General features: G+C 48.3%; 1 non-coding gene across 1 annotated transcript; it reads left to right on the top strand.

Moving 5' to 3' along the window:
- Positions 1–10,505: 10,505 nt before the first annotated feature.
- LOC123647836 lies at positions 10,506–10,608 on the top strand. The gene has a single exon (XR_006738375.1). It is a non-coding gene; the product is annotated as a U6 spliceosomal RNA (small nuclear RNA).
- Positions 10,609–23,789: the final 13,181 nt, after the last annotated feature.

Here is a 23,789-nt window from a genome sequence, read left to right as displayed (position 1 = left end):
GGATACGTTTTTTCACACCCAGTCTGTTGAATGTTGCATCCATTTAAGTAGTTAATGTTACATGCACTTAGTCCTTAATGTGGACTAGTGTCTGTATTTTTGTTTTGAATTAAAACATTTAAAGATTTTAAAAATGCAGCTACTCCCCACACGCAGTTGATACACATAAAAGTCATACTATGTGTGCACAAAGAGTACATGGATTATCCAGCATATTGCTTTTCAAATATATGAACTACTAAAATAGAAATATGAACACTTCAAGCTACCCACTGTATGCTGTCCCATTGACCCCTGGAGTTGGATTTATCCAAAGTAATTCGTGATTCAATTGTGTGGCTTTTTCCCCTTTATTCCTGCCTTTTAAATTAGTAATAGGAAGACAAAATCAAGTAAAATGAAGTGTTAGATAATAGAGAGAATGTTAGGACCAGCCCATTTTTGTCATGTTTGTTTTCTCTCATTTGGACCAAGAATCTCAGTATGGAGGTGTTTTTGCCATTTGGGACCCGAGAATAGTGGAGGGGTGCTCCAATCCCTCCACGATGCCTGCCGTCCTCCCCCATGCCTTCCTAGAAATTACAAGACATGTCCCCTTTGGAACAGCCCCAAAGCAAAAGAGAGGTACTGATCTGAGCTCAGGAGAGTAGAGTCTCTACTACTTTTCAGCTGAAAAAGCAAGGCTTTCTCTGTGTTTCTGAAATAGGGCATGATGTTCACAAAATCAGAGATCTAATCTGACTTTTCCATGAATCTCCGAATCTCCAGGTCCTGGTCTTATTTTGCATGTTCTAATGGTTTTGCCCAATCCCTTTCCTACCCTTGGTTTCAAAGAATGGGGCCCGAGTGTTCTCCACCCCCGAGCACGGCACGTGGGTCTGGGCACCATGCTGAGCTCCTCCCCTAGAGGCCCTTCCCTGTAGTATCATTTCTCAGTTGCCATAATTTCTGTATCAGCTTTGTCGTTCCTGGGGACAGTGATCAGGACCAGCACAGTTGTCATCCTGTGCTGCTCTTTTTTCCTTTGGTTTCAGGTCCTCTTCTGAGTTTTCCCCTTTATTTATCTTTTCATATTTGTGTTTCTTGCTACTGCTTTTAGATTTGCAGGAGACACACGTTTCAGCTCAATATTTCAATTCTCTCAATATGGAAATTATAGAAGGATGGAGGAGAAGGAGGGAGGGAAGAAGAAAGTGTACTTCTCCAGGATGTCCATGATCTGTTGCCTTGGTCCAGTGGAAGGAAGGTCTTTTGAGTTCACTTGGAAGTATCCCGTTGGGCCGTGGGATCTCTGTAGCCTTTGCATCTCATACCTTGGGACCCACCTCCAGCCATCTCTCCTTCTCTGACCTATGCATTCAGAGAGCGCCGACTCACTAGTGTCACCATCCTGCCTCTTACAAAAAATGCAGGCTCACACGTGGTACTCCTGCTTCACGTCTGTGTTAAACTTCTTTTTATTCTTCAAACCATTTCTGTTTTATCCTTCTAAAAGAACTAAACTACTCCCCACTCCTCACACATTGACTCGTCCTCTTGAGCCACAGTGTTTTGATTCTTACGATGTATGTGCCTTATTTTATGTTAATCTTGTCAATGAGAGGACCAGTTGGTGTTGCCAGTCAGTGCTCCAAGGCTGTGCACACACGGGCCAGAGAGCGCAGGGTTGCAGCAGAGTCCAAGCCATCTTGTCACCTTGTTTCCTGTGTCATTTTGAACTGATGGGAGGATGTTCTCTTCTGACAAGTTACCCTTGTGTATCCTGCAGACGTGTAAGATAAAAATGCAAGTTCATTTTTTTCACCTTTTTTAGATTTTTAAAAAATAAAACGTGTAATCCTTTTTTAAAAGAAACACATGTAAATACATTTAAGTATTGTAGGCATAGTGTTTGGATGTGACTGGCCCCGGGCCTCCCTCGGACAAGCCTGCAGCCACCACGATGCTCCGCGCCCACCTCAAACCCAGGGGCTGCAGCCCAGCCCCAGATGAACTTTACCTTTGCTTTCAGAACCACTTAGTCCTTTTGTAACAAAGAAAAAAATGTTTCTTACAATGTCAATAAAAAACTCTTTGTACTGAAATTTTTATTAGGTTGTTTATTTAACTCATAGCTAAATGGAAAGTGTGCTGTCTTTGAAAACATCCAGAGCCCCCACATACAAGCTGAGGGGACTATTGCCCTGAGACCCTCCTCACTCCTAAAATGGAAAAGATGCCGGCATGCACGCACTGCTCATAGCGTTGTGAGGATGTGCACCGGGGAGGTACACCCCTCGTAACCATTATTGTGTTTCTCAGGAAGGGCAGTAATAGTCTAGCTTGTCCCACTTTTATACATTATCCTCTCATTTTGGAGGTACCCTAGCACATGCTAACAGAAAATCTGATGTGATAGGAAGCCTACTTTTATGTGGCTTTCAGTAACTGACCTTAGACATGCAAGTTATTTGTCTCATTTGTTTTTTCATGTCAGTTTGCAATATTATTCTCCAGGTCACCATAAAAGACTCCCAAAGTCTTCCCTGCTTTCTGAGTAGCAGCACATGTCTTTTGAGCCACCAGCTGAGGGTAGTTGTTTCTGGGAAGGGCAAGGGTCCTGGCTGTGGGTATCTCGGGGCTGCAAGGATGGGCACATGCATGTGTACACATGCACACACGTGCACGTACACGCACACACAGGTGCCTCAGCATGCGTCCCCGGGGGGCCTATGTCCTGTGGGTGATGACTGTTTCCTTTGCTGTCCTCTAGCAGGGTTTCTCCAGTCATAGGGATGCTCCGTGCTTTCCAGATTCTCCGGGGAGAATTCCCTCCCATCCATCCAGCATGCTTTGCTTTCATAAATAGATCTCTCACATAAAGTGTCCAAGTGAACCCAGAAAAATATAAGAAAAAACATGAATTTATATCCTGCCTCAGGTAAAAATTGTCAGCTCACAAAGAGGCATGCCATGTAGCAAGTCAAAGTAAGAGGAGAAATGAGGCTAACAGGAAGAGTAGGAAGGGGGATGCCCGCAGGAATGAGACCCCTGCCCACGCGGCTGGCAGCGGGGACAGCTCACAGCTGGGTGTTAAAAATGCTTCCTGTGGAGGAAACATGAAGAAAGCAGAGTCGGAGGGAAAATGGTAAAGCTACAATGTATTTAGTATTTCACAAAGATTTACATTAAGTAATTTTTGGAATTTAAAGACATTATATATTACCCAAACAAGAATATAATAGGAGAATGCTAAAATAAGATGGGAAAATTAACCCACTGCCAAAATGTCTTATTTATCCTTCTTTCCTCCAAGGTTTTCTATTTATTTTCTTGGCAGTTTTCCCCTTTGGTTTTACTTTAGAGTGTATTTACTATTCCAAACACAATCTGGGCTCATCTTTCCTTTAATATTAGATTTTAGGTTTTTTTAAATCTCATTTTGCCAACATAGGCCTTGTTTATGCGTTTTCTACTTAGTTATGCAACCTCTCGACAATTGCTAGTCATAGAATCTAAATTGTTTCTAGGCTTTTTTTTCCTTCCCATGCATTTTGTGGCCACAGGCACTGGGCCACACTCACCTAGCAGAGGCCTGGAGTCGTAGGTCCACAGATCTCACCTGCCCCTGAACCTTCACCCTCTTCACACACAGTTTCCGCCTTCCTCAGGACCCGGTGGTAGGTTATGGTGGCCCCTGCCTTCAAAGAACTTGCACTTTCTGGGAAAGAGGACGGACGATCACATGTTCCATTAATTCAGCCAGGCTGCCTGGATATCTAATATTCCATTCACAGTCTTTTATATGGACTAGAGATGAGAAGCTGAATAAAACTTAGTGTACCCATGAGCTCCTAGCCCAGTGGGAGAGACAGTCTTGTAAACAGAGCACACTGGCACGTCCTAATGAAAGATGTTCAAGGGAAGTCCAGCATGGGGCATTATCCATCTGAAGTGCTTACTTAAACTTACTATTGACATTTGAGGCTGATAATTCTTCATTGTAGAGCACTGTCCTAGGTGCTGTAGGATGTTTAGTGGGTCCCGGCCAATACCCATTGGACATTGGATACCAGTAGCATCCCCTCAAGTTGTGACAACTGAAAACATCTCCAGACATTGCTACATGTCCCGTGGGGAAAAAATCGCTTCAGGTTGAGAGCCCCTGGTGCATGGAATGAAAATACAGAGGAGACGGACAGCAGGCGGGCCCAGAGGGAGATTCCAGTACAGACCTAGTCTCAGGAGCCTGTGGTCTTCAGGTAACGGGAAGAAAGGGTAAGATCAGGTGTCATTACTAGGCAAGGCGGTAGCAGGAGAGGACTGAGGAACAAACCCCAAGGAACACTGGCTCCCGGGACCAAGGGGTGGGGCAGGCACTCTCGAGGGAGGCAGGGGAGAGACCGTGTGCTCTCGAAACAGAGGGAGGTGAATTTCAGGGGGCAGTATTATCAAAAACAGCATCCAGGTCTAGTAAAACATGGGCTGAAAAATAACAGGTTTTGAGAGTTAGGAGACCCTGAATGACACTGGGGAAGGTTGGGAACAGAACCCAGATAACAATAGTAGAGAATTTAGTGACACGTGATATTAATACAAAGGAGAATTTAGTGTATGCCCCATTCCATCCCGTCCAAGATGCCTTCCAGAGGGGGAGACACGTTACTCCATGTTGCCACTAAGGAAGAACAAGTACTGCCAAATAAACTATGACACGATGCTTTTTATCCTCTAACAGATGTGCTCCAGTTTCAGTGGTTACCCAGGGGAAAAAAGGCATGCCTCGGAGGGTATGAAAGACATCCTTTCCTGAGGAAAGGAAGGACATCGTGGGCCAAGGAGAGGTGGAAGGGTTGAATTTTTGTTGTGATCATTCCTCTTTCTTCCTTACTCTCCCTCTCCCCCTCCTCAATGCAAGAGGCTTGGCTGTGTTGATCAGCCATTAAGAAGAAGGCAGAGGAGAGGATGGGGGTGATGTTACGTGGACAGAGCAAGCATGGGACCCGCCCAGGCCCGTGAGACAGACGCCTGTGATTCCGGGAAAGGGGGCCGGTGGGAAGGGGCAGGACATGTGTCCACAGATGTGCTGGAATGAAAGGCCACAGGTCAAGCCGAGGGAAGGCAAAGGCACTGAGACCCGTGAAGACAGAGCAGTCTGGCTGCGTGTCAGGAAGGCCACAGAACCTGCACGGGGCCCCTGGACTGGATGCAGAGGGAGGAAGTGGTTGGAAGGTGGGAGCAGGACGCAGGAAGCACCCGTATGAGGCGGGCTGAGGCTCACTGCTCAGTTCCTGCAGGACCTGGGTGAGATTGACTAGGGGAAGACTCAGCAGGGAGATTATTTTGATCTTTTCCGGGAAAATAATTTTTTTTTAAGTGGCAGTGATGGGGAGGGTGGCATGCGAGGGGCTGGAGGGGAGGCGGAGTGGAAGGTGCCCCTGGTCTCACACGGGCCGCAGCTGCCCTGCCCCTGGGTCCACCAGGCAGGCAGGCCCCTCCTGGTCTGCAGGTTCCTCCTGCCTCCCGGTACAAGGGAAGCAGGAGACGGCCAGGGAGAGGCTGCAGGGGTGAGGAATGCTGCGTCCTCCCTCCCCAGCTCCTTCCCAGCCCCCAGGAGGCAAAGGCAGAGTGTGAGCACAGCGGCAGGGTGTTGGGGAGAGCCAGGACCTGCCATCACCAGCTCTTCACCAAGTAAGCAGGAAACTTTATGTGGAATTCCCAGCTGGTGCATATGCGCTATCTTTTTCACTATACAGGAATATTTTAATAATGTAACAGGCTCATTTCTCATCGGTACCTCGACTTCCCACCCTGCCACGGCTCTGCGGGCCCAGCTCACACCCCCGTCTTGCTCCTGGCTTTCCCTCCTACTGGAGATGTCCCGGGCTGTGGCGGAGTGACCGAAGTGCGAGGTAGCCTGGCAGGTCTGCTAACTAAACTGGAAGGAGCACCAGCGTTGCTGAAGAGCCGGCCAGCCTCGCCGAGGACCCCCCTGCGGGACAGGGGCCTGCTGCTGATGCGGCCGGCATTGCCAGGCCAGGCTGGGCTAGGGGAGCGTGCGCGGTTGGCTCTGCTCTCTCTGGGCTGCTCATGTCTAATAGGGCTTCTTTCTCATGCCCTGTGTAAAGAAAGACTCTCTAGTCACTTAAATTAGGGGCAGCTAAAACCTGATCACATCCCTGCTTTGGAAAAAGGTCCAGCCTTGGAATGCGTGTTTCTAATGCCAATGGTAAGAGGGGTATCTCAGCAGTCACCTCCCTCCTGTGGGTCATGCCTGAACCATTGAAATAAACCTCCCAGTGTGCTGCCTTTGGTAGCGTTTTTCACCCCATGCTTCTCTCCTGGTGTTGGACAGCTGCAGAGCTCATGCGATGGAGCTTTACCTTATCTGAGGTCATGGGAGGAGATGCAGGGGGAGAACAAATCCTCTGCTCTTCCTTTGCTTGCCTACCTTCCAAAACCTCTGCTCCTGGAAGGGTCCCTAAGGAGACAGGCAAAGAGAAAGCACTTGCCCTGGTGAACGCCGCCGTGCCTTCAGAGGGGCATTCTTCCCCGACAGCTGGGAAGCCTCACGCACTCAGAAATTCCAGGGTTCCGACATGATCCATGCTCAGAAGTTGGGCTGCAGCTCCTCCTCAGCGCTGGCAGGCACAAGCCTCCAGCCCTTCAGGGCCTGCAAGAGCCAAATGTGCTGCGGAGGTGTGATTCACTGAGTTCCCAGAGGGAAGGAAGGCAGCCAGCTGGCAGAGGATTACTGAACAGCCAGGCCAAGGCATTCCGTTGCTGTTTGGAGGGAGACAGGCGGCCAGCCACCTCCCTGCTCCTCCTCCCCTGCTGCGGCAGGGAGCTGGCCACCAGCCAGGGCTCTGGGGGAAGAAGAAAAGGAACAGAGCTGCTTCCCTTACTACCGAGATAAGAAGTCTGTGGCCGGTATCCCTAGTGAGGCAACACAAGAAATACATGCTTTTTCATTTGAAGTTGATTCTGATGCCCCCAAATGTTATCAAAAATATACCTAGAGGCTTTGCCCAGAGGGAATTTTTTAGCAAGCAGCAAAGTTGATAGGCAAAAAATTAATAATATTGGCTAAGGAACAAACAAACAAGCCTAATGTGTATGTTATAGCTCAAGGATTGGCTATAGTCTCCCGATTAAGAGATTTCTTTCGCCTGCACGTTGGACACCTCGGGCTCTCTGCAGTGACCGTAAGTTGCAGATTCATTGCTCAGCCATTCTTAACCCCGCTGCTCTTCAGAAACTCGCCCCTGCTGCTCTGTGAACTCAGGTCCCCCGACACCTCCCATTTGATCCACATCCTTCCAAAGATGAAGTCACGAAACATCACAATAAATATTTCTCCTGAAGTTCATGCAAAGAACAAAAACCAAAGATCCAGTCCAAGCTCCCTCCCCTTCAAGTTTAGATAAATGTGTCATGTGAATTGAGGTAACAGCCCAGACCCTTTCTCTTCCACCTCTGCCCCACTGCAGGACAATGACAAACAACACCCTATCATGAGCCTTCAAGGCAAAAAGGGGAGAAGAACATTCTGTTGATCTAAGAGACAGAAGGTCAAGGAACAACCTTTCCTTAGGTTGCCTTGACACAGGGTTTCTTCACTTGCTCTGCAATTTTAGACAATTTAATGTCACCTCCCCCTGTTCTGACTGAGTGCCCAGCAGCTCCCAACATGTGACGATTCCGGCTATTTGAAATACGTTCTGAGGCTATCCTAAATCAAGTGGATTTAACATTCAGCCAAAAGGAAGATTCTTGAAAACAAGTTGATTTTAATCCAGCCTCACTGGCCATATGCACCAGAACTCTAGCCTCATTCGGCCACAGGGCTCCCCCTTGTAAGAAGGCGTGCAAAGAGGATGAAGAAAAGGGAGCACTCTGGCACTCACCCAACCGGTGTCCTGTGGCTCAATCCTGGCACCAACCCCTTGGACAGTGGTGTTAGTGTAGACCCCAGGAATTAAGAGCTCAGCCCCCCACAGACTGTCCCAACTTAGATGCCAGCCACAAGTTAAGGGGGTCCCCAGACCATCTGAACTTCTGACCAATTGGCTAGAAATTCAGGGGTTCCCATGACCCCCTCAGGTTGATAGTTCTTTAGAATGATTTACAGAATTCAGAAAAGCACCCCCCTTATTACTACAGTTTTATTATAAAGGCTACAACTCAGGGAGCGCCAAATGAGGAAACGTATAGGGCGAGGTCTGGGAGGGCCCTAAATGCAGAGCTTCCAGGCTCTCTCCTTGTGGGGTCAGATCTTTCACCCTGCAGGCACATCAGTGTGTTCACCAACCAGGAAGCTCGTCTGAGTCTCCTTACCCAGAGGTTTTACTGGGCTCTGTTACATAGGCATAATTGATTCAATCATTGGGCACATAATTGGACTCGATCTTCATCCCCCTTCCCAACTCTTTAGTCACATGGTTGGCCTTTCTTTTTTTTTTTTTTTTTGAGACAGAGTCTCACTTTGTTGCCTGGGCTAGAGTGCCCTGGCATCAGCCTAGCTCACAGCAACCTCAAACTCCTGGGGTCAAGCAATCCTCCTGCCTCAGCCTCCCGAGTAGCTGAGACTACAGGCATGGGCCACCATGCCCGGCTAATTTTTTCTATATATTTTTAGTTGTCCAGATAATGTCTTTCTATTTTTAGTAGAGACGGAGGTCTTGCTCTTGCTCAGGCTTGGCTCAAACTCCTGAGCTCAAACGATCCACCCGCCTCAGCCTCCCAGAGTGCTAGGATTACAGGCGTGAGCCACCGTGGCCAGCCTGGTTGGCCTTTCTGGTGATCAGCCCCATCCTGAAGCTATCTAGGGCCCCACCAAGAGTCACCTCTTTAGCATAAACTCAGGTGCCATCAAAGGTCTCATAATAACAAAGACATTCACATTATTGGGGAAATTCCAAGGGTTTTAGAATTTCCCAGGAACCAAGGACACAAGTCCGTCAAATTCCTTATTATACAACATGGGGCTTCTCCTTGGAAACCAACAGGTCCAGAACTGGGAAAGGAGAATGGATGAAAGCAAGAAGTGACTGAAGCTACGGAGTCCCAGCTCACTGGAGAAGAGCTGTCCCGGCTGGCATTTGGTTGCAGTGCCAGCACTTTCTCTAGCAACTAGATATGAAACTTACTTATTCCTTGGAGCTTCAAAGTTCTCATCTGGAAAAGAAGATTTGAGATTGTGAATATAAAATGCTTAGTGTGTGCAGCATCCAGTAAGTGCTCAATGAAAGTTTTTATTAGGCCGGGTGCAGTGGTTCACGCCTGTAATCCTAGCACTTCGGGAGGCTGAGGCAGGAGGATCGCTTGAGCTCAGGAGTTCGAGACCAGCCTGAGTAAGAGCAAGACCCAGCCTCTACTGAAAATAGAAAAAATTAGCCAGGATGGTGGCACATAGCTGTGGTCCCAGCTACTCAGGAGGCTGAGGCAGGAGGATCACTTGAGCCCAGGAGTTGGAGGTTGCAGTGAGCTAGGATGACGCCTCTGCACTTTACCTGGGAAGACAGAGGGAGACTCTATCTCAAAAAAAAAAAAACAAAGGTTTTTATTGTTGTTAGTTCTTTTCCCTTCCCCTGGCAGAATTACACATGACTGAAGTTCAGGAACGGAGGCCACAACGTGCAGGAAGACAGTGGGCTCCCAGGAGCCAGAGGCCCTAACAAAGGGATGCATCTAGGTCCATCCTGACTGGCCAGTCTGCCTGTTCTTGAAACACAAGGCAGACAGACTTGTGCACTTGAGTTTTAAGATGTGAGAACAGAACACTACAAAGGTTATCTTCATTCAGACCTACCTTACAGGAACTAGGAAGTCCAAAGAAGCAAACAGTGTACGTGGTATTTTACTCAAATGTTAAAGCTATAACCTGTTCCTGATAAATAGTAATTGCAGAATTTAGATTTCTTAATTCTAAAATAAAAAAGTACAATGATTTTTTAAAAGACATTTTATTGTCCTATCTATATGTGGATATGGATATGATAATAAAGGTTGAGCACTCCTAATCCAAAAATCAGAAGTCTGAAATGCTCCAAAATCCGGAAGTTTTTGAGTGCCATGACACCCCAAGGTATAATATAAAATTACTTTCAAGCTATGTGTGTATATTTCATATATGAACATAAATGAATTTCATGTTTAGACTTTGGTCCCATCCCCAAGATATCTTAGTATATATATGCAAACATTCCCAAATCCCAAAAAACCTGAAATCCGAATCACTTCTGCTTCCAAACATTTTGGATAAGGGATGCTCAATCTGTGTGTGTGTGTGTGTGTGTGTGTGTGTGTGTGTGTGTGTGTGTGTACACTCACACAAATATACTTGCACAATGCAAGCCCATCCTGCAGCCATTCCGGTCTTTGCCCTGTCACACCAGTTAGCAGGGCCCACCTCTTGTCACTGCAGCAAGAATTGCACTCAAAGACAATCCCTATTTTGATACACAGAACACTGCAGCAAATTCATCTTCAATCATTTCATTGGCATGGTTTTGAAAATGGGTGATCATTTCTTAGCAATTACTTTATCATATTGGAGCGATACAGAGAAGATTAGCATAACCCCTATGCAAGAATGACATGCAAATTAATGAAGTGTTCCATAAAAAAAACCACAATTATTTTATCACTAAGTTTTTTGTTTTGATGCTTCAAGTATTTTGAATTTAAGATAATTATCTTCTATAGATTTCAAAAACATGACCCAGTAGCAAGTCTGGTGATTAGAAATATATAGTTCCATGCAAAGACAGCCACTCAATATTTTAGTGCATTTATTTCCACTCTTTTTGTTAATGCATTTTTCCATATAACATTCATTTTCTGATTATAAACTTAATACATGCTCTTTGTGGAAAATAGAGTAAAGCATCAAAAGAAAAGAAAAGTCACCTAGCATTCAACCATGCAGAAATAAACAGTTAACATTTTGGGATCTAATTCTGGGTCTTCCTTTTACACATAACATTTACTGATGAGTATTTTCTTCATGCCATTAAAAATTCTTCAAAAACATGTGGGAGTGGGGGAGAGGAAGGGAAGACCAGCGATGGGAGTCAGGAGACTGGGCCGTTGCTCTGTGCCAGGGACTCCCCACCTCCTAGCTGCAGGCTGGCGGCTTATATGTTTTTTTCTTTCCTTATGAAGGAATTAAAAACCCAACAGCAGATGCAGAAAGAGGTCGTATCTGAACTTGCCTTATCTGACTAGAGCAGAGCTTTAAGAGACTCAGCTGCCACCACAACTCCTCCATACCAATCAGCGGAGGGGGCATCACCAGTCAGGTTGGTGACTAACCGACTGACCTTGGGCACCAAGATATTTTTTAAAAATTGTGTTAAGTCTCACTGGAACCTTCGATCCCTTGAAGCCCTAAACTCTCCCTTTTGTTAAGTTGGTCTATAAACCTTTACCTCCGACTGGTCGGCGAGTTACTCTTTGCTGAGTGCTGCTGCATATGTGTGTATCAGCTTGGTCTTTTGTTCTGTTACTATATCCACTGTCAGTTATATCTCACAGGCCTTGAAAAAGTTTTCCTCCCCACCGTTTAGACAGTGGAGGTGGTGTGGTTGCGACTCCTCTCTCACCTGGAGACTGCGCTGAGGTCTCTGTTCCCTCACTCGTCACACTCCCGGGTCTCTCTGCTCAGGGGCCGGTCAAGCAAGGGAGGTAAGAGCCTCTATTTGTCCTTTGCAAACTTCAGATTTACAGGAAAACACTTTGGTTAGAATTAGTTCTTTGGATATTGTGACTCTTGTCATAGACAGCAATTGTGTAGTTGTTTGTAGTATTTGGTGCTGTGCTGTCTAATAGGTTTGTCTGTTCTAAGAAGGTGAATCACAGGGCAGAATCTCACCACTAAAGCCGGGTGAGGGTCTCCTTCCAACTGTTTGTGTCCCAAGGGCTTGGCTTTGGATATCAGAGCGTTCTCTGTGTTTTCCACCTACCGTTGGTGTCATCTGCTGGATTTGTGTCTTGAGGTGTGTCTAGGGGTCAGGTTGAGGACCTGGGACACAAAGTGCATTATGTTCCTACAAACCACTGGATCGTCCAAATCCAAATCTTTTTCTTTACCACTGCCTTTGTGGCCTGTGACAACTTGGTTTCCCTCTTTCCTGCTTTCTTTGGGAGTGACTTTGGATCAGGAGGGCTGCCTTTTCTGTGCTCTCTTTGGGCATCTCTTGTGTCTGTGGTTAAGTATGAAAGGCTTATCTACGTGAGTCACATTTGGAATGAGTATGCTCTCCGAAGTGGGCCTGGAGTCCTGGGCTTCTTTGTTTCGAAGGTAGCCGTTGGGCTGGAAGTTCCTCCCAGCTTTGGTTTCAAGGCCTCTCTACTCTCCCTACCTGATCCTGCGTCTCCCAGGGGAACTTCTCAGCGGTCAGAAGCCCCTTTCTCAAGGCCCTGTGATGCCTCACCCCTGCCAGGCCAGCTCTCTCCACTCCCTTTTTTGTTGACATTACTTCATGAAGGGTAATTTAGAACTTCAGTGGCTTCTTTGAGAAAACTTGAGATCTTCCAAGTTGGTTCTTCTAGTAAGACTTTTCCTTCCCACTCCAAGCCTCTCAATTCTCTGTGGTCCCTGGGACATTAGAGCCCCTACCTATCTCCTTGGGAGCTCTTGACAGGCTCAGGTACCCCAAAAAACAACCACTTGAGGGTTAAAAGACTAGTCTGAACCAGATTTGATATTTTATTCACTAAGACGGGCTTTGGAGACCTCCAGGTACCCTCAGTCTCTCACCTAAAATTTAGTCCAGAGCCCCCATGAGATTAGCAGGGCACAGAAAATCTTAAACGTCTCCTCTGCAATTACTGATGAAAAGTTATGACCCTTCCATCGAACAGGTAACCTCAACTCATCCTGTCTTTCAGAAACACAGTTTGGATTGAATTATAAAGTGGGGCAAAGATAAGAACCGACTCTTACGTAAATCAGTGAGTTTTGCATTCCTCTGTGTGTGCTTGACTTGTGGCTAAAATTTTAGAATGAAAGCCGTAAGATCTCTATTTGTGTCTGTCTATATGTTTACGTATGTATATGTATGTGTGTAGGTATGTGCATGTGTGTGCATGCATGTATGTGTGTGCATGTATGTATGTACAGTTGGCCCTTCAGATCCGTGGCTTGCACATCCATAGGATTCTACCAACTGCAGATCAAAAATATCGGGAAAAACATTAAAAGTAACAATACAACAAGAAAAATAAATACATATAAAGATACAATACAGTATAACAACTCTTTGCATATCAGCATAGCATTTACATTGTATTATTGTAAGTAATCTAGGGATGATTTAAGAGAATTGCGTAAGTTATGCACAAATACTACACCATTTTATATCAGGGACTTGAACATACTTGGATTTCGATATCTGCAGGGGGCCCTAGAACCAGTGCCCCACCGAAACTGAGGAACAACTATGTATGTGATATTTTTCTCCCTCTGGATGGTATGACTGAATTAATTTATAAAATTCTTTAAAGGAGTTCTATTCTGGTAGGCTTAGAGAGAAATAAGCACTTATGTAAAGTAAATATTCATAAAACTTTTCGAAGTATAGGAACTAACCCAGATGTTCTTCATGATCACACGGTTCGGGTAAATCTGGCAGATCAGACTAGTTTGGTATCATCAGTTTAGCAGAAACAGGTATGTCTTCTGAGTTCTCGGTACCGAGCGTAACACAAGCATGCATTTGTTCTACTTGAGTTTGCTCATCAGTACAGGCGTGGAAGGTGGGGTCAAAAGAGCAGAGGCTTCCACGCTGCGCCCAGGTCACACTCTCCAGGCTGCCGCAGCTCGGTCCCTGGGCCCCGCGGGAGACAGACAGGAATGATTTTGGATGATCATTGAAGTTTGCAGCATAGGACAAGATGAATGATCCATGTAGAGCACTTAGCTCAGATCCTAGAGCTCCAGGCTCCAGGCTCCGCCCGTCACTGTCGGGCAGGGACCCAGGCTGACGGGGCTCTATCCCCTTCACTTTCACAGTCCTGGTGGCAGCGAGAGGGGAGAGACTGACCATCTCCCCAGGCGTAAAAACATCATCCCGTTGGCATCATTATTACTCCTGAGGTCAACTCATGAGATAACTGGGAGTTTTCTCATCTGCAGAGAGAGCTTTTCTGTGTATTTCTTTTCTGACTCCACCAGGTCTGAGACCCCAAGTTTTGACTGTGTTGGAGGGCAGAGTGTGGGAGGCCCAGGCAGCTGAGGTCCTGGGGCAGGGGCTACTCCGGCTGGGGGGCTGCTGAAGTGTAAGTCATGGAGGATGGTGTGTTTGAGTGGTGCCGGCTGCCGGGCAACAGCACCCTCTGAGTGTAGCAAGGGCAGCGGAGGAGCCCGTGGGGCATGGAATATTGTCGCACAAACATTGGCACAGGGGCTTTTTATAACAGAGACATTTTGAGGTGGCCTAAAGCCACAGTCAAATGTTAACATGACCCGCTAACGGCTGCCATAGGTGTCCTTGCCCATCCGTGCCTTCCCCCGTTCCACCACTGTGCATTTCAGACTCACCAGCCCTTGCCTGGCCCTCACTCCTAAATGTCCACAACTTTCATGCCACTCTCGTGCTTTTTTTTATTAATACTTGGTATCGTGCAGTGTTTCTACCCATTAACATTGTTATGTTTAACAGCTGCCTCAAAATGGCCTTTGGTCCCACGTGGTAAAACCACAGGGTCAGCTGGTCTGTGCAGAGGCCTCAGGACTTCCAGAACTCTCACATCTGAGAGTCAAGAACTAGAACCCAGAACTGTGATTGTAAAAACATTGCTTGTCTGTTCAGCTGGGATGCATTCAAAGAAGATTCAGAGCTGTCTATGAGGATTTTTTGAGGGTAATCAAACCACAGTTTCTGTCCACCCCACATTCTAGAAGAGATCCACTCCAAATGTTGTAAAACTGAGAGGGTCTCTGTACTTCCTAGGGGCGGATGGATGAAATAGGAAGGAGGAAGAGAGTCAGAGAGGCTGTGTCTATCCTGAATTTCGGCTTGGAAGAACAGACATGCTGGGGAAGGGGGTGATGGTTGCCATTTTGAAGAGAAAAGTCAATTGGCAGGTATTTATTGAGTCAGCAGGTGTCTACAAAGAAAGAAAGATAACTTCTATCTGAAAGACCTCACAGTTCAGGTGTAAAGAAAAAAAGGCAATAGCTGCAGGAGAAGATGGGAAGTACGGTGACAGCAGAAGACAAGGGCTGGGGGCCGTGGGGGTTTCCCACAAGGAAGAATCCTGAGTTGGGGGAAAGGATTTCGGGGGTTTCACAGGATGCAGAAGGCCTGGAGAAAGTGCCTGAGGCTCAGAGCTCGTGGTTTGTAAGCGGGGAGAGCTTCGGCATCCTCTCCCTCCCAATCTCAATTCCAGCTCCAGGCGGGGTGTCCGGTGGCTGGAGGTGGCCCAGTCCACCCAGACAGTGAGGCTCCCATGAACAGCCGCAGGGATGTATAGGGGACTCTGTTTATGGCAGAGTTGTCTCCAGTGCCACTTGCTTCTCTATCTTTCTTCAGGCAGAACAGTGGGAAGAGGTTCTCCTTTGCCTGAACGACCAACTTGGGCTGGCAGGGCACAGCGTGAGGCCACAGACAAGGTCATCAGTGCCCAGCAACTTTAGGCCACAGCACGCTGGGGTCTCTGGCTCAAGACAGCTTGATGTCATAGCTAGGACTTCTTCAGTGGCAAGGGACACAGACCAATTCAAAGCAGCCAGGTTAGTGGTGCTGCTGGTGGGGGGTTGTATTATAAGGAAGTATCCCCTCTCAGAAAGACAGGAACTGAGAACCTGAATGTTGTCAGGAGTGTTGAGAACATTCTCTCTCCATCCATCTCGAAACACATCTTTCCCAGAGTGGCTCTGCTTGGCCAGTGGAAGATGATGGCTCAGGGGTCTAGGGTCTTGGTTGGGAGTTACTGTCACCTGTAGAGACTGGTTCTTTCTCAGTGTCAATTCCAGAATTCCTGGGATCTGGGAGTGGCTCTCTCGGCCAGGGTTAGATGTTGCCATCATCTTAGCCAAGGGTGTGGGGTTGAAACACTCAAGTGATGCCGTAGGCAGGTCCTCTCCCTGCATGGGCTTGAGGGGGGCTCAGGTCAGGGCTCACTGGGAGCCAGCACACACCCTGAACTTCGGCTGCAAGCTGGCAAGCCAAAGGGAAATGGGGTCCCTCAGAGGAGGGTGTTCTCTAGAAATGGGAGGAGGCTCCCTGGGCCCCGGCCCCTTTCACCTGATCCTGACAGGACAGCGATATGCATGGGTCAGAGCTGCAGGGCTGATCTCACTTGGGACGTATGGCCAAAGAAGGGCCCCCATCTGATACTTCTCAGTAAGGTTTCATCCTTCAGTTCTCCATAGTTTTAATATCTCCAATCACAGGGTTCTGAGTTCCAGGGTTTACATAGAAACCTCACAGAACCACTGGGGTCTAGCTGCATTGATTTGCATTGAACAAGTGACTAGTGCTGAGTTCCTGGCTACGGGGGCTTCAGTGAGATAGAGTGACAGCTGCTACCTTTACAGACTAACTGAACACTTTCTACATTCTATTTCTAATTGCACGACAGTCCTGCTATTATTACCACCTTTTAAAAATAAAGAAACAGAGAGAGAAAGAAAGTTACTTGCTTGAAATCACTCAGCAAGTGACAGCGCAGGATCTCAACCCTCATCTCCCCTGCTCCATGTGTCTTGTTTGGGGACGCAAGGTGTGGTCATAGCTGGTCACAGAGGAACATGGTGGCAAAGCCACTGTCTGGGTGCCGAGGCAGGCGTGTGTTAGTTTGCTCAGAGGTGGTATTAATAATTTATAATCTCCTCCCCTTCAGCTGTGGGACCTCAGGCAAGGTGACATCTCAGTGCCTCAGTGTCCTCATCTGTCAAACAAGATGACTGAGTTGTTGTGCAAACGAGACGAGTTAAGTCTGCACAATGTTTATAGGCACCAGGGAATGGTGCGTATTATTGTTAATATTTCCGACATCAGGGAAGGGGTCGAAGGATGTGAGTTAAATATCAGGACTGGGGAGGGGCCTTTTCAGAAAATGAGGAGTGGGGAGGGAGGTGAAGGAGCCGATGTGACATGGGAAGGGGACCCCACGGTGGGGGTCTGCAAAGAGCCAAGTCTGGCAGCAGAGGGGGGTGTGCGGAAGCGATGGGGAGCTGTGGAGACTCGGAGCTCGGATATAGGGGCCCTGAACTCCCCGAGGGAATCTGGGCTTTGCCGGGGAGGCCCAGACTTGGAAGGGACGCACGGGGAGCCGGGGCAGGATGTGCTTCCGCCAGCATTTGAGGAGGAGAGGGAGGAGGCCAGAGGAAGTCAACGATGCCCGGGCTAGAAGTCACAGCTTCTGCGAGTGAGGAAGCCGCCTATGCGACAAGAACAGGCCTGGCCTTGTGGAGCGTGGGGTGCAAAGGCAGGGCCCGTGGCACAGCGTCGGTGAGAGGACAATTCCTGACCCCCTACTGCTACCTCTGGTTCTCCATGTCTATGAGAGAAAGGAAGGGCGTATTTCCGAGCGCTTTAGCATCAGACACAATTTTCAAGACTTGACCGGCCCCTGCCTTCCCTCCCTGCACAGCCCCTCACGCGCGTGGGGCCCGGCGCAGCCGGCTTGCAGCGCGCTCCGCGGCATCCCCGCCCGCAGAGCCGAGCGCGCGGCCCGGCCCTCCGTCCCGCGCCGCTGCCGCCACCGCGCGGGCGAGGCGGGAATCGCGGCCACCTGGCTGTGCGCCTGGGGCAAGAGCCACGTGCGGGGCGATGGCGGGATGCGGCACTGCGATGGGCCGGACGGGCGATGGCGGGATGGGACACTGCGTAAAAAAGAGCATCTTTGGAAATGGGGGTTTTGAACAGTTCAAATACACTTGGGATTCTGAATTTTAGAATCAATATGAAACTTCTGTAGAGAGACATCTCTGCGGCTGCTGCGGAGACTTTCTTCGATCTGAGTCAGACACTGTCTTTGTTTTGTACTAAGTATAAATGAGAGGGATTCCTGGGCTGCATGGGCCGGAGAGGCGGGGCGGGCGGCGCCCCTGCTGACAGCACCTGCGTGAGTCCGATGCTCGAGTCCCCTGGGTGCGCCCGCTTGTGTCACCAGGGCAGCGCTCAGCCCCACACTGATCGGGTCGCCACGTCCCTGCAGGGATGGAATCCAGTAGGTCCTAAACTGCCCTAGTGTATTTATAATTTCATTTCTTTTTTTAAAACAGTTGTTTCCTTTATTTTGGAAGGCACAGAATGATGTGAGTCAGCCCCCCTTAACCCCGGGGTGGGAGGAGCATGTGAGCAGCCAGGGTGGGCTTTGAAACCACCCCCATGTGCGGACTCCCCAGCCCTTGAGTGGCAAGTGGCTCTGCATAAGTTGTTGGACTTGCTATGAGCCTATTTCCCCCTCTGTGGAATGGGGGTGTCTCTCTCTAGTAGAGGAGTGGTGAGTATCAAAACAGGTGTCTGCTGTTTATCCCACCCCACTCCGGGCTGCTCAGCAAGGGTCTCTCTGCCCTGTTCCTTGTGACAATTGAAACTATTTGGATGATGATCCTTATGTTCATGTCCAGGCAATCACTGCAAACATTCATACAGGTGACACCTGTGCAACCAGGCACGTAACTTTGCTGTCCTAAAGGAGAGGGCAGAGGCAGTTCATGGTGATGATCACATGTCCAGGGAGCTTTGCATGTGACCAGGGCTTGTGTGGAGGAAGCTCAGGGACCAGGAAAGGAGGGGATCAGAAGGGCAGAGGGAAGAGGGCATAAGGCAAGTGTCCCAGGCTGCCCACCTGGTCGTGACAGAGCTAGGATGGGTGCAAAAGCCAAGCCCTGCTTCCAACAGCTCTCTGGCTGCCTCCCAGGGGACAGCAGTGTGGGCCAAGGGTGACAGGCTCAGGAGGGAGGCAGCCCTCTTCCATGAAGCCTGGATCAGTGGGTGGGAGGGGGCGGCCAGGGCCAGGGCAACATCATGGGCACAGTCTAGGTGAGCAGGAAGCCACCAGGCACAGGGTGTCCAGGAGGGGAGCCCCTCAGGAGAGGGCATGCGGGTGATGGGCTTCAGAGAAGCATGCTGAGGATGAGCAGAGCATCCCAGCTGTGTGAAAATGTCCATGAGCTCTGGGAATTTGAACTCCTGTGGGCCAGCATCTCAGAGTTAATCTCTGATGGCCTTGATTGATTTCTCGAAACAGAAATTATTTATTTGTAAGTGAAGGGAAGGAAAAAACAGAAATAAACGTAACAGAGTGCCCCCAAACAGGACTCAGTGCCATCGGGAATAGAAATCAGGCCCCCCTTGCTCACTGGTGTTTAAAGATCTGTGGTTCTCTGATTCTGTACCCCCCTAGGAGTGGTCTGGGAGGCAAGTGGAACATTTTCCTGCCATTAAGACTTGCTCAGGCCGGGCGCGGTGGCTCACACCTGTAATCCTAGCACTCTGGGAGGCCGAGGCGGGTGGATCGCTCGAGGTCAGGAGTTCGAGACCAGCCTGAGCAAGAGTGAGACCCCCGTCTCTACTAAAAATAGAAAGAAATTATCTGGCCAACTAAAATATATATATATAAAAAATTAGCCGGGCATGGTGGCGCATGCCTGTAGTCCCAGCTACTCGGGAGGCTGAGGCAGTAGGATCGCTTAAGCCCAGGAGTTTGAGGTTGCTGTGAGCTAGGCTGACGCCACGGCACTCACTCTAGCCCAGGGAACAGAGCGAGACTCTGTCTCAAAAAAAAAAATAAATAAATAAATAAAATAAAAAATAAATAAATAAAAGAATTGCTCAGACTGCAGCTGCTGTGGGCACTAAGGTCACTAAGTTCGACTTTATGACTCAGGTGAACTCCTGACTTAGAACAAAGGTCCTGACTTAGAACCCACGAAGCCCGGACCAACTTTATTGGAAAAAAACCGCTTTGAGGCAGAAAGAGAAACGGCGGTCACACATTGCCCCCTCGTGTCTGAGAGTGTTTATTGCACCCCAGCTGCCTCCAACGGACAGGCTGGCTCAGGCTCGGGTTTTATCTTAGGAAGCTCTTTCCCAGGTGTTTTGGGTCTTACAGGTGTTCTTCCCACCAGGCAATGACGAGGACCAGCTTTGGTGTTTGCCAACCTGTTTGCACTTGGCCATACAACCCCACAGAGGAAAAAAATTACAGAGAAGGAGAAGTGGGCTCTCCTCCCGCACCCTCTCTCTCTTCCACGGCAGCCCACCTGGGAGTTGGCCTGTGTGTTGGCTGAAAGCATATAGCCTTTCACATGCTGATCCTCAATAAACTGTTTTTTTTTTTTGTTTGTTTGTTTGTTTGTTTGTTTTTAAGCATGGGCTTTGCAGACAGATCGCATTCAAATCCTGGTGCCTTGTGACCGGGAGGGTGGCCAAGTCACTTTAGCTGGCTGTGCCCCAGAGCACCACTGTGCCGGAAGCCAGAGGTAAAATACAAATGGAGCTAATCTCAGCAGCTCACAGGTGGGGTGGGGGAGGGCATTTTCAGTGCGGCACTGAGAGGTCAGTGCTAGGGACACTTTATCTGAGAGCTGGGACTGCAAGGGCAGTTGTGAACATCAAATGAAACAACATGGATAAGGATTTCAGTCTAGTGTCTGGCACACAAGAGGCAATAAATGATAATTATTAGGATTCCAATTAAGGGCGGCAGTAGGTCTGGGGACAGAGGGTGCGTGGCATTCTGTGGGAGGGACTGCCTAGGCCAGTGCCGTCCAATGGAAACAGGATGCAAACTGCAAATTCAAGCCACAACTGTGACTCTAAATTTCTAGTAGCCTCATTTAAAACAAGTTTTTAAAAACTGAAATCAAATTTATAATACATTTTATTTGATCCCATATATCCAAACTATTGTCATCTCAATGTGCGATGTCAAAAATTATTAATGAGATCTTTTACATTTTCTGTTCATGCCACCTCTCCACAACCCCATGTCTAAGTTACATTCACAGCATATCTCCCCCCACATGCTCGATAGTCCATATGGCTCGTGGCCCCCATATCAGACAGGGCAGCTCTCAGAGGGACAAGACACTGACTCGGTGTGTCCATCCTGTGGTCCAGCCGGAGGTGCCTTACACTGCTGCAGCTGCGGCCCATTTGGTTCCAGGAGACGCTACATCAGTGCTTGTCAAAGGGTGTGCAAAGATCACCTGCTTCAGAATCTTCTGGGCTGCTTCTTAAACAAAAAACCCCCCAGATTTATTGGCCTTATTGCTGGAGGTCAGGAATCTGCATTTTATAATAAACAGGCTCCTCAAGAGATTTTGAGGTCCAAACTGCCCTCTCCTTTCCAGTGTTGAGAATGCATTACTTTAGGATGCAAGAAGGTAAATTTCCTTTTCTCATGCTTCTCCCTTTGGATTAAGCATCTGGAGCAAGGGTGGGGGATTAATAATCATGGAGGTGGTCCTGACCATGTTGACAGGTTCTCCCATTCCTACGTAGATTCCCTTCCCCTGGAGTTGGAACGTGGCTGTGTTCAGTCACTTACTCTAACATTCAGCCTTCTCTTCTGGCCTGTGCAACCTGGTGCAGGCACACAGAGTAAATTTCCCACAATATCTGAGAAGGCAACTCTTACCTCCAGGAGAAAACTCAGCCTGCGGTCCATCCACAAGCATGAAAGTCCCCCTCCTCTACCCCCAGAATGTTCCTTCACCCTGCCCTGACTCCCCACCCATAAGATCCAGACAGAGACATTTCTACTTATGTAGTTGCTATGGTCTGAATGTGTCCTCCAAAATTCATGTGGTAGAAATGTAACCCCCAATGCAACAGTGTTGGGAGGTGGGGCCCCTTGGGAGGTGTTTAGATCATGAGGGTTCTGTCTTTGTGGATGAATTATGCTGTTAAAAAGGGTTTGGCTGAGGGAGCTCGTCCCTTTTGCGCTCCTGCTCTTTGGCCATGGGAGAACATGGATGGATGCAGCGAGAGGCCCTTACCAGACACCAGGGCCAGCTGCTTAGTCTTGGATTTTCCTGCCTCCAGAACTGTGAAAAATAAATTTCTATCCTTTATAGATTACCCACTGTGTGGTATTCTGTTATAGCAGCACAGAACTAAGACCCTAGTCACCTGTCTGATTTCTCTCTCTCTCCACAGACCCTCCTGCCATGAAAGCTCTGTGTGTTGAGACAGAAGGGCAAGAGATAGGACAGTGCTATGAAAGCAAAGCTGATAGAAATCAAGCCATTTCATATTTATTTATTTTTTAATTTATTTTTTAATTTCAAAATAGTACGGGGGTATAAACACTTTGGTTCCATATATTGCCTTTACACTGCCCGAGTCAGAGCTACAAGCCTGCCCAGACAGTGCACACCGCACCCATTAGGTGTGAATTTACCCATTCCCCCACCCCCAAATTAAAAAGCTTCTGCACAGCCAAGACATTTCATATTTAAAGCTAGCAGTTCCACACTCAGGGAGTTGTGTGTCTTTGCTACTAAATGTTAAAGTATTTACTCTGCAAAGGACTCTAAGCACATTAATTTCATCTATTTCTTCCAGTACTCTGAGAGGTCGCTACTATATCCCATGTTACAGATGAGGAAAGTGAAGCTCAGAGAGGTTAAGTAACTTTCTCAAGACCACACAGAAAGTAAGTAGTGGAAACAGTGTTAGAGCCCCCAGAGAAGGAGAGAAAAAAGCAGTGAACTGAGAGTCATAAAAGAGGGGTTCTATTCCACCCCCTTTGGAAATAACTAACCATGTGGCTTGACATAAATCTTTAAGCTTCTCAAAGCCTAAGTTTCTTTCCTTGGAAAGGTGACAGTTAACTAGGTGGACTTGATTACCTTTTATTTTTGAATATTTATTTACCTGTTTGTTGTATTTTCAGTTTCTTGGAAAATGACTCCATGTCTCTGGGCTTTTTTTTTTTTCCCTACTCTATTTCCTGGGCTTTTCACGGCAAACGTTTCCTGGGGAGTGCTCTTGAACAGAGAGAGAAGCAGGATTGGGCAGAGGGAGAAGCTGAACTCCATACCGTTTCAACAGAGGCCTGCAGGGAGCTCTGGGCCTGGGACTGCCCTGAGAATTGTCCCACTTGAGACCCAGGAGCCAGGTCTTTGTGACCCCAGAGAGACTAGTCATCGGTGCAGGCTGCCTCCAGGCAGGGGGCATAACTTTGGGAAAGGCAGTTTCTTTTGGCTGAGGAGCTTCAGGAAAGGAGTCATCTGTAAGCCGTCACCATCCCCAACAATCCCCGTGGCTGGGGGGACGGGTGTCTCCCACTGGAAGGGGACCTTAGCAGCAGCCCCGCAGCTTCCACTATCATCCCTCCCTCGTGCTGTCCATGTCCATTCAGTTTGTCTGTGGAGTCCACCCCCATGTGGAAACGGATGCTCCAGGGCTGTGGCTGGACCTCTTTCTTGAGGAAACTTACAAGAGGAAGAAAGCTGGTGGAAGGAGCTGTATCCCCCTGGCGGTAATTGTGGGACTAAGTGCACTCCTCATCTCCCTCTCTAGGTTACCTGCATCCTTGACGAGTACCTGTGCTGGGTTTGGGGCTCTCTGATGCATGACTTGGGCGCCTACTCCTGAGAAGTCTGAGCCCCTTGTGCCATGGCATGCTCCGGCCATGGCTGCTACTTGCCTACTTCTTGTCAACCCTGGGCTGGAGAGTACTGAGAACTGTCTCACTGGGTCACTCATTTCTTTCTTGCCCTCAGGGTGTAACAGTGGCCCGACCTCCACCTGAAGGCCAGGGTCAAGTCAGGTGCGGTGATTCCTTCCTCAATTGCTGGAGTCTTGGCTCAAGGAGCCTAAAGTCACCAGGCTTCAGAC

The sequence above is a fragment of the Lemur catta genome, chromosome 11, assembly GCF_020740605.2.
Source record: "Lemur catta isolate mLemCat1 chromosome 11, mLemCat1.pri, whole genome shotgun sequence".
Classification (NCBI taxonomy): Eukaryota; Metazoa; Chordata; class Mammalia; order Primates; family Lemuridae; genus Lemur; species Lemur catta.
The sequence above is the reverse complement of the archived record's forward strand: the minus strand, read 5'-3'. Positions and strand labels throughout refer to the sequence as shown.